The following is an 11750-nucleotide window of genomic DNA, read 5'->3' as shown; positions in this document are numbered from 1 at the left end:
CCACGGGAAGACGGTGGGCTTGATGGCATGGAGTTTGTTGTCATTCTGCATGTTCCATGAAGACTGCCATAAGTCTCGGAGCATGGAAGTGAGGGCTGGGAAGCAGTCGGCGGCGGGAATGGGATGCGGGAAGTTGTCGTTGGTTAGGGCAGCAGAGCGAGCGAGGGAGTCCGCACGTTCGTTACCTGGGACACCAACGTGGCCAAACCCAGCAGAACTGCACGGACTTTTTCCTTGTTGAGGAGGCCAAACAGAGAGAGGGTGTGTGTGTGTGTGTGTGTGTGTGTGTGTGTGTGTGTGTATGTGTGTGTGTGTGTGTGTGTGTGTGTGTGTGTGTACGCTGGAGTGAAGCACAATGTAGTCAGGCTTAACAATCACCCTCGCTCGAAACACAGGTTCCAAAATCCCACTTACCGTGAACAGAAGAGAGAGAGAGAGAGAGAGAAAAAAACAGGGGTTGCACGACTGAAGCAGATTACATTCAAGCTTACGTAACTCAACAATACAACAAACAACACGCAACACGAAATACTGGACCTCCAAAAACCTCCCTTTAACCCCTGCAATACGGGGACACATTTTTTACCATGAGATTTGCGTACGATTAGACCATTTTATTGACATTAGGAAGGGTCTATGGAGGTCAGAAAATTTATGGCTACAGTCTTCACTATTCTGATCCCACACATAGGTTTCTGAAGCTGTATCAAATCGTAAAGTAACCGAAATGAGTAGGGAAATGCGTCATGGTACCGAAGGGAGTTAATCGTCTATACTCACTAAACTTACTCTTCTGGTGTTGGGGTTACAAATATTCCAGAGACAGGATAGACAAAGAAGGTACAAACGATTAGATTACAGCAGACACAGGCTTTATTCAACACCTCCTGGTCGATACACACCTGCTAAAAGTTCTCTCGCTTTGTAAACTCTTACGGACTCACACTCTTACTTAAGCTGATCCAAATTAGATATTCCAAAGGGAGACAGACGGATAGACAGAGAGAGGTAGGCAGGTGGGAAATAAGTAGAATCAGACGTAACATTCTTTAGTCTAAAAAACAGCTGGAAAAATTCTCTATAGAAATACACACTCTTATGAATTTACTTCCAGAGAGACAGACAGACAGATAGACAAAGAAAGTAGGCATGGATGGAGAGTAAGTAGAATCAGAAGTAACATCCTTTAATAAAAAAAAAAGCTGGAATAATTCTATATCGCAGTACAAACTCTTATAAATTTACTTAAACTGACCCCAATTACATATTCCAGAGAGAGACAGACAGATAGACAGAGAAGGTAGGAACGAATGGAGAGTAAGTAGAATCAGACGTAACATTCTTAAGTAAAAAATAAAAACAGCTGGAAAAATTGTATGTAGCAGTAGAAACTCTTGTGAACTCACTTAAACTGATCCAAATAGTTATTCCAGATAAAGACAAACAGATGGACAGAGAAGGTAGGCACGAGTGGAGAGTAAGTAATCAGACATAACATTCACTTGTCAAAAAAACAAGTGGGAATAATATCTATAGTTGTATAAACTCTTGTGAACTCACTTAAACCGATTCCAATTAGATATTCCAGGAAGAGAGAGAGAGAGAGAGAGAGAGAGAGAGAGAGAGAGAGAGAAGAGAGAGAAACAGAAACAGAACAGACAGACAGAAGAAGAAATAGGCAGGAACAGCGAGTAAGCAGAGTGAGACTTAACATTCACCGGTCGAAACACAGCTGGCAAAATTCTCCAGCACAGCAAACTCCATCGCCCGTGCCTCTGCTTGGGTCGAGGATAAAGATTACGTTTTACCTGGGCTTGTGCGAGGCTCAGGAGTGTTTACCTGCGAGTTAGCGAGTCCAGGGCGAAGTGGAAGGGAGTGAAGTGAGCAGCTGGCAGGTCTGACTGGTGGGCGCTGTGTCAATACTAAGCCAAAACACATATTTAAGTCCACTTTTCCCTCGGGTTCGCTTGCTCACTGCCTGGTTCCTGGTTGGGGGTGTCGAGGCTTATCTTTCCCGTTGGCAGGTGCAGCTCAGGTCCCTGTTGCCTCTTTTGGCTGTGTGAGGCTGTGCACCAGGAGTCATGGGTTTTTTTTCCCCCCCTCTCTCTCTTCTCTTCTCTCTTCTTGTGTGTGTGCTTTTACTGCTTGAGGATTTGCATTTACGATGATTAAACTACTACTGTTGCTAATACTACTACTGGAGAGAGAGAGAGAGAGAGAGAGAGAGAGAGAGAGAGAGAGAGAGAGAGAGAGAGAGTTTCATAGATCTTCCGTAGAATCAGAAAACGAGAGACACGGAAGAAAGACAAAAACAACATGAAAGACCCAAAAAATAACAACAGGAAACATTAACAAAAATAACGAAAGAGCTAAAAACAAAAAGGTAACAAAAAAAAAAAACTTCCTTCACAACCCTATCCAAACCAATGCCTTCCTAACCTATCCTATCCTAACCTAACCTAACCTAACCCAGTGCCTTCCTGAACCTAACCTAAACTCCCAACCAACCTAACCTAACCCAACCTAACCCAGTGCCTTCCTAACCTAACCTAACCTAACCTAAAATTTCCCCTGACCTAACCTAAACAACCCAATGGCTTTCCTAACCTAACCTTAACCTAACCCAGTGCCTTCCTAACCTAACCTAACCTAACCCAATGGCTTTCTAACCTAACCAGAAACTTAACCTAAGGAACCTAACCTAACCTAACACAGTGCCTTCTTAACCTTCCTAAAACCCAACCGACATCTTCCTCTTCTCCAGGAACCGAGACTTTCCGAGGCGTCGAGTTGGTGACCCCACGCGCCGTACAGAAGGCTCCCTCTACGTGGCGCGGGCCGAGCCGAGTCACGCCGGGATCTACGTGTGCCGGGCTGAGAACCCTCACTCACCTCACTGCCACTATCAAGATCTCCGTGAACTGTAGGGGGGATGCTGAGGAGGTGGTGGGATGGTGAAGGGATGGTGAAGGGATGGTAGTAAAGGTTGATTTTGTTGTTTTAGGTAATATGGGACTAGGTAATGGTGATGTAAAAGTAAAAAAAAATGTATATGAAGTTTAGTAAGTGAATGAGAGATGGAGTTTGAATGATGTTGGGGATGGTGATGAGGTGATGGGATGGTGAAGGGGTGATAGTAAACGATATTTTTTTTTTGGTAAGTTAGGACGAGGTAATGGTGAAGTAAATAGTGAAAATAGATGAAGTGTGAAGGATGGGTTTAATTTCATGCTGGGGATGGTGATGAGGTAATGAGATGGTGAAGGGTGGTAATAAAGGTTGTTTTTGTTATGTTAGGTAAGATTGGGGTAGTTTGGTGATGTAAATAGTGAATAGAAAAAAAATATAAAAATCTTACTAAGTGAATGAGGGACTGAGTTTAAATGATGTTGGAGATGATGATGGGAAGAGATAGTGAAGGGGATGATAGTATAGGAATTTTGTTTTGTAGGATAGGACTAGATAATGGTGATGTGAATAGTGAAAGTGAATGAGGTGTGAAGGATGGAGCTTAAATCATGGTGGGGATGGTGATGAGGTGATATGGTGAAGAGGTGGTAGTGAAAGATTGTTTTTGTTGTTTTAAGTAAAATGGGACAAGATTAAGATGATGTAAGATAGTGAAAAGAAACGAATACATAAGACTTAGTAAGTGAATGAGGGAAGGAGTTTAAACGAAGGTAGGGATGGTGATGAGGTGATGGGATGGTGAAGGGGTGCTAGTGAAGATTGTTTTTATTGTTTTAGATAAGATGGGACGAAGTAATGGTGATGTAGAATAGTGAAAAGAAAACAATATTAAGTCTTAGTAAGTGAATGAGGGAAGGAGATTGAGTCAATGCATTATATCCGAGTTTTCCTTTTATGTAAGAGGGAAAAACAGGCCAAAGACAACAAAAATGGTGATTAAAAAATAAAAATAAAAAAAACTGAGGTGCCAGTTCCCATACATAGTAAAAAAAAAATCAGCCAAAAGAATGGGATGAACGTCTTGAAACCCCCCCTCCTAAATTATTTCAAATCATATGGAGGTGGAATACACAGAAGCAGACAGGGAAGGAGGTTTCAAGACATTTCTCCCAGAGTTTTGACTCTCTTAATATTTTATGGAACTGGCAATCAAGTGGGCCTTTTCTATTTATTTTTTGTTACCCTTGGCCAGCTTTCCCTGTTGCATAAGAAAAAGGAGTTGCAATTTTATCATTTATACACAACACACCTCACCAAAAGTCTGCTGATCTCACCTTCACCTCTCTCTCCTTCAGCGGCGCCTTACTTAGCGGGTCCTCCTCGGTGGATGTAAGGGCAGGAGACCTCGGTAATGGAGTGTCGCGTGCGTGGGGACTCTCCGCTCACAGTCACGTGGTCCCTGCGCGGCTCCTCCCTCCATCACTCGCCAAGGTAACTGCCGGAAGTGTTACGAGGACGGTGTGTGTGTGTGTGTGTGTGTGTGTGTGTGTGTGTGTGTGTGTGTGTGTGTGTTGTGTTCCGTTGTGCTGGTTCATTGGTGAGGCTTGTGGGTAGTTTTGATTTTTTTTCCTCGTTTGCTCTTTTTGTCGTGGTTCTCTCTCTCTCTCTCTCTCTCTCTCTCTCTCTCTCTCTCTCTCTCTTTGTTTACTTCTTTTACTTCTCTTGCTCCATCTTCTGTTCCTTTTCTTCTTTCTTGCTTTCCTCTTTTCTCCTCCTTCCCTTCTTTTTCTTCCTCCTTTTCGTCCTCCTCTTCCTCCTTTTACTACTACTACTACTACTACTATACTACTACTACTACTACTACAGGTATTCTGAGAGCGTGTCGGTAGAGCCAGGCGGGGAGACGCTGGCGAAGCTTGAGGTGAGCGGCGCCATCCAGAGTGACGCGGGCGTGTACACCTGCACGGCACACAACGCCTACGGCAGGAACTCCCACACCATCAGGCTCAACGTGCACGGTGTGTGTGTGTGTGTGTGTGTGTGTGTGTGTGTGTGGGGAAGAATGTTGATTTTGACTACTACTACTACTACTACTACTACTACTACTACTACTACTACTACTACTACTGTGATGTAAGGTGTACAATTGGTGCCCCTCAGAGCCTCCGTCAGCGCCGCGGGGCCTGCGCGTGGTGGCTGAGGGCTCCCGTGCAGTGCGGGTGTCGTGGACGGCGCCGGAGCCGCCACCAGCGTCCTATGTTCTGCAGTTTCGGCGTGCCCTGGAGGGGTGGGGCGAGGCGCGGGCGGTGCCAGTGCCTGCCTCTGGCGTGGCGGCGGGGGTGGAGGTGTCGCCGCTGCTGCCCGCCACGGAGTACGTGGTGCGTGTGGTGGCCACCAACCACCTGGGCAGGTCGCCGCCCTCTGAAGAGCTGCGCCTCACCACCTCTGCCGAAGCCCGGCGCCGCCCAAGAGACCTGCGGGCGGAGGCCATGGCGCCGCGAGAGGTGCGAGTGTCCTGGCGCCCGCCGCCCCGACCAGACCCACGGCACCATCCTGGGGTACTACCTCAGTTACGCCCCGTCATCAGGAAGGTTGGGTGAGTGTGTGTGTGTGTGTGTTTGTGTGTTGTGTTGTGTTGTGTTGTGTTGTGTTGTGTTTGTGTTTGTGTTTGTGTGTGTGTGTGTGTGTGTGTGTGTGTGTGTGTGTTGTGTTGTGTGTGTGTGTGTGTGTGTGTGTGTGTGTGTGTGTGTGTGTGTGTATGTGTGTGTGTGTGTGTGTGTGTATGCACGCTCGTGTCCATGTGTTAGGGGCTGCCTGAGCGGGTCATAACAGCCATATGAACCATTAACTCACGTGACGCCTCTGCCCGGCCCGCCAGAGCTGGGAGTCCCCCAGTACAACTTTACGACGGTGGAGAGCTCGGAGAGTGGCCGCGGCGGCGTGGAGAGCGAAGGTGTTTGGACGGTGAGCCTGGACGACCTGGAGCCCCACACGGACTACCAGGTGGTGGTGCAAGCGTTCAACACAGAGGGCGCCGGCCCGCTCAGTCCCCCGGCAGCAGTCACCACTAGGGAAGACGGTGAGTGACGGTTCCTCCTCTTCACTCCCTCCCTTCCCATGTGATGAGTCTGGCCACACTGGAGCAGAGGCAGGGATGAACTTGTCTTACTCAGGAGTGTGTCTCGTCCCGCAGCTCCCGGAGGGTCGCCCCTTAACCTGCACTGCACCGGCCTGTCCTGGAACCAAGTTCAGGTGACGTGGGACCCACCCGAGACCCGCCTGCACCATGGCACGCTGCGGGGCTACAGGTGAGGCACGCTGAGCAAAGGTGGAGGCGGCGAGGCATCAGTGTCAGGGTGGTGATGGGAGAGAAGAGGTGCTGGGAGGGGGATGTGGGGAGGGTGACAGTGAGGAGGGCGCAGGTGTGGGGTGAGTGCAGGTGAATGAGGGTAACAGGTGTGTGTGGCGAGGCAGGCCGTTCATCACGCCTCCACGCGCTGCAAGACTGGCCGGAAGCTGCGTGATGGCCGCGTCGGGCTGTGTTACCGTGCGGCGCGGCAGTGGCGGCGGCGGCGGCGGCTGCAAGCCCTCGTCAGTCGGGATTAACAGGACACAAGATGAATTAATTCTCTTTAACCATATTTGTACGGACGAGAGCGTAATTTGCCAGCCATTTCATTAAAACCTGCTGCAACTCCCCTAATTACGTGTACTCATTTCCATTTTGCCGCATTTTTTGCAGACAAACTCTAAACGATGAAAAATATAAATGTGCGTGTGTGTGTGTGTGTGTGTGTGTGTGTGTGTGTGTGTGTGTGTGTGTGTGTGTGTGCAGAGTCTGGCTGGTGAAGGCCACTGCTCGTATTAGCAATTCCGTGAAGCGTTGGATTTGGCAACTAATAATGACGCGACGTCTGTGACACCTGGCTGGCTGGGGGGAGGTAGGTGACGGGGGTGGATGAAAGTGGATGGTGGTGGGGGTAGTGGTGGCGGTGGGGTTTTGGAGAGAGAGAGAGAGAGAGAGAGAGAGAGAGAGAGAGAGAGAGTGGGACAAGTTGGGTGAAATGGAGCAAGAGGGAATTCATGAGATTGAAATGTAAATGGACGTGAAGCGCGAATAGAAACTGACTTGAAGGGCTGCGCTGCTGTGTGTGCCTCGTCTCACTATATCAATTTTCCTTTTTGTTAGGAAGTATCTTTTTTCTCATTCCTTCCTTCATTTTTAGTGTCAGTAATTGCCCAGATGGACTTTTTTTTTTACTTCCTGTTCGTCTCACTTATCTCTCTACCGCTTTTAATTTTTTTTTTTAGTTTTTTTCTATTTTCCCTCACCCTGTCTTGTGTATGTCTCATCTTCTCCATGATGGACCATTTTCTTTTTTCTTCCTGTTCGTCTCCTTTATCTTTCTACAGCTTTTGATTTTTCGTTCTTTCAATTTTCCACCATTTAGCATTTCTTGTCTCTGTCCCATCTTCTTCCATATAGACCCTCATTTTTTTTGTTAGTTTCATTCATCTTTCCACTGTTGTTCATTTATTCTCCTTTCATTAACCCCTTCAGTACCATGACGTGTTTTCATATTCATTCTACTTACTATTTGGTGATTTTGTACAGCCTCAGAAACTTATGTGGGAATTAGAATAGTGAGGACTGTAGCCATTAATTTTCTAACCTCCATAGACCCTTCCTAACGTCAATAAAATGGTCTAATCGTACACAAATCTCAAGGTAAAAATGTGTCCCAGTACTGACGTGGTTAATCTATATTCTCTCAATCATCCTCTCTTGTCTCTTATTTTATCTTATCGCTTTCCTAACTTACGTAGCTTCACTCAAATTGTCAAAAATAAAATAAAAGATAAAACAAAACATAAATCAAGAAGAAATAAAAGGAGAGTACATAACATCGGCAGCGAAACTAAAGAAGAACAAAAACACTGGAGAGAAAGAAAAGAAGTGAGAATATTGAATAACGAACGAAGGGAGAAAAGAATAAAAATGAAAAAAATAACAAAAAAAATGACACCTTCCACTTTATACATGAACGGAACGCGATATTCAGAACACAAACCAGAGGGAAGAGAGAGAGAGAGAGAGAGAGAGAGAGAGAGAGAGAGAGAGAGAGAGAGAGAGATACGTAAGGTTATTAAAAATGAGAAAAGAAGACAATGATAATGAGAACAATACGAAAAAAAGAAAACGAAGAAGGAAGATGAAGACACACACAAAACAAACAAATAAACATACAAACAAACAAACAAACATAAAAACAAGAGTAAACAAATTAGAGAGAGAGAGAGAGAGAGAGAGAGAGTGATACATTATGGGATGAGTGTGAACGATTTTGGAAACATTTTGTAGATTTAGGTGTGGATATGACAGAACGGAGTGTGTGTGTGTGTGTGTGTGTGTGTGTGTGTGACGGTCACCAGGGACATTGTATAAAGCCACAAAATAGATGAGATTTAGATAAGAGTCACCTGAATTCTCTCTCTCTCTCTCTCTCTCTCTCTCTCTCTTTGCAGTAATGGAGGTGAAAGAAATTTAGTTTTGTTTTTATTTAGGTTGATGGGGGAAAAAATCACATTATAGCGAGTGTTTCCCTGGAGATCCATCGCAGCACAATAAAAAAATTCCACCTTTTTTTCCCTTCATCTTTTATTTCATGTATTTTTTGTTCGTGTCTATTATTGTTGTTGTTGTTGTTGTTGTTGTTGTTGTTGTATTTTATCATGATCACATTTGTTTTTTCTTATTTTCGTAACAATTTTTTATGTAGTTTCGATTCTATTTATTTATTTTTTCTTATTTATTATTCGTTATCCGCAATTTAGTCCACATTCTTCTCTCATTTCGCTTCCTTCTGTTATTTCTTTTACCTTTTTTTTCTTTTCTTCATTTTGTCATTCTTCAGCGTTATGTCACTCAATTTTCTTCTTTATGCACTTTGTTATCGTACGTTATAGCATTCCACTTTATCATTCCGTATTCTTTTTGTTATCTTTCTACATGCGTCTATAATTCCACATCTTTTTTATTTTTGTCATCATATCAACCTTCATCATTCCACCTTGTCTTGTTCATTCATTGTCATTGTCTCCATTCCGTTTCGTCTTCTCATTCCACATAATTTTATCATCCTTTTCCTTTTGTCATCCTTCTTTTCCTTTGCTTCTTTCTCATCTTTCTCCTATCATTCCCCAAGCTCCACTTATTTGCTTTAATCCACTTCATTCTCTCCTGTCTATTTATAACATTTCACTCTGTCATTCCACTTCCTTTTGTCATTCTTTATCGTATCATTCACTTAGTTGCATTTCCTCTTATTCCACCTTGTCTATCTTGTTATTCCTATTTCTCTCGTTACTCCAGTTTCTCTTGTCATTCCTCTTCGCTTTGTCATTCTTCATCGTATTCTTTTAGTTCCATTTCCTCTTATTCCACCTCATCTTTCTCTTGATTCCTATTTTTCCTGTTACTCCACTTTCCCTTGTCATTCCCTCCGCCATTCCACTCTGCAGGGTCGTTCCGTCTTGCCTTTATCGGTCCTGTCCCCTCCTTGGTCCGTTCGTGCCTTTCATGTCGCCACTTCGCCGATCCACCGTAACTTTCAGCCTCCGATCCGGGTACACAGAAGCCACGCCGCGGTCATTCCGACTGTCATAAAAGTTTCCTCATTAAATTTAGTCCAAGGCTCTCGAGGGAAGACGCTCTGTTGCGGTCACGTGCTCACCAAGACGGTCTTCTTTCTCTCGTCTTGTTGTCCTGTTTCGTCAATGGAGTGGTGGCGGTGGTCGTGGTGGTGGTGGTGGATAAAGATTTCTGGTGGTGTTGGTACAGAGTGTTGTGGTTGTAGTGGATAAGGAACTTTGGTGGTGGTGGTATGGAATGTGGTGGTAGTAGAAATAGATGTATTAATTGTTGTAGTAACTTCTAATCTGCAGTAGAAATTTACAAGTGGATAGATTCATCCGCCTCGTGGTGTCCTGTCCCTTTTTTGTTCTTTTACGGTAAGGCCTAGAGCGCCTGTAGGCACACTTGAAGAGTGTATAGGAAGCGCTGTTTAGCTTCCTCCCATTAGTGGCGCAGGCAATTTTATTTATAGTGGTACACATATTAGGGCCCATATCACCGCCCAAGCTCATCTCGAGTGTAACCACCTAGAATCTGGGTATCATGGTGATATGTAAGTAACTCTAAACCACTCGACAAATGGCAAAGTGTTTTAAGGCTGTACGTGGTGGGATTCGAACCAACGCGTGGACATCTGCCCGATCCCACGCTCACCACCGTATCCACTATGCCACCGCCTCCCTTGTTGAGTTATACCAGAACCTCGTCCTTTCCATGGCTACCTTCCTTCACGTGACAGGCGATAACCGGCCACTTGGCGTGCTCCCCCAGGCTGGAGTACGAGCGCTGGGACGGCTGGAGTGAGGCTTCGCGCAAGACGCAGACCAGGACGCTGACGGAGGTGCTGACGGGGCTGGAGGCAGCGACCAATTACAGCGTGAGGGTGCGGGCCTTCACCGGGGCGGGAGACGGGCCCTGGTCCGTAGCAACGCTGTGCACCACGGAGGAAGATGGTAGGTGGGCGGGGCAGATGGAGGGAAGGTATTGTCGGGAATCAGTCAGGGACTCATGAAGGCAAGTTTATTCGGGGATTTTCATGGTTGTGCTGAGAAGTCTCGCCATAGTTCCAGGACGTCCACTCAGCGTGAGGGGCGTGGTGTCGGGCGCCGGAGCCTTCATTGTGTCGTGGGCGGCACCGGCGAGACCCGGAGGTCGCATCGTGTCCTACACCGTCAAGTGGCGCGTGGTGGAGACGCGGCTGGGCGGCGGGCACGGGCGTGAAGGCACCACCACGGTGGCGGGCACGGTCACCTGGGTGCAGGTAAGCCAGGGGGACAGGCGGCCCGTGGGGTCCTGGCATGCTGAGGGGAAAGTTAACACGTCCCAGTAGGAAGGCAAGGCGTGACGCCTCTCCCTCTCCCCTTGCAGGTGGACAACGTGCTGGGCAGCCTGGTGGAGGTGGAGGTGTTGGCGGCCACCAGGGTGGGAGAGGGTCCCTCCGGCACAGCGCGCGTCACCCTCACCAACACTGTGGCGGCGGCAATCTACTCCACCGCCTCCACCATCAGGGCGGAGCGGGGCCGTGACGTGACGCTGCCATGTGGCCACGTGGGCCAGCCGCGACCTCAGCTGGTGTGGACCTACCAGGGGCGTCAGGTGAGCGGCGAGGGGCGCCTGGTGAAGGGTGACGGCGGCCTGGTGGTGCAGGAGGCGCAGCGCCAGGACTCAGGCAACTACACGTGCACGGTGACCAACAAGCACGGCTATGACCACATCACGCACGCCCTCACAGTGCTCGGTGAGTCCCACACTGTTCCCGCCTGTCAGTGAGTAATGCACCGCCATCACACCCCTGGCCATCCCTCAAACAACCACCCCTCATTCTCTCTCCCTCCCCTGCCAGTGCCGCCCTCCGCGCCGCTGGTGCTGGCGTCCTCGTCGTCCGAGCGCAGCGTGAAAGTGCAGTGGAAGCAAGGCGATACAGGCGGCGCGCCCATCACGGCCTTCACGCTACTACCGCAAGGACCACGGCGCCTGGACCCAGATCAACGTGCATCGCCACGCCCATGACCACGTGCTGCAGGTGTGCGCCGCTAACCACCCTCCACACACACACACACACACACACACACACACACACAGACACACACACACACACACACACACACACACACACACACACACACACACACAACAAACACACACAACCCAAACCCACACAAACACAGCACACACAAACACACACAACACACACACACACCAAAAA

General features: G+C 47.5%; 1 pseudogene; it reads left to right on the top strand.

Annotated features, from left to right (window-relative positions):
* Positions 1-1149: 1149 nt before the first annotated feature.
* LOC123508309 overlaps positions 1150-11750 on the top strand; it is an 11628-nt pseudogene continuing 1027 nt past the window's right edge.

Source organism: Portunus trituberculatus, chromosome 3 (genome assembly GCF_017591435.1).
Source record: "Portunus trituberculatus isolate SZX2019 chromosome 3, ASM1759143v1, whole genome shotgun sequence".
NCBI classification, from domain to species: domain Eukaryota; kingdom Metazoa; phylum Arthropoda; class Malacostraca; order Decapoda; family Portunidae; genus Portunus; species Portunus trituberculatus.
The sequence above is the reverse complement of the archived record's forward strand: the minus strand, read 5'-3'. Positions and strand labels throughout refer to the sequence as shown.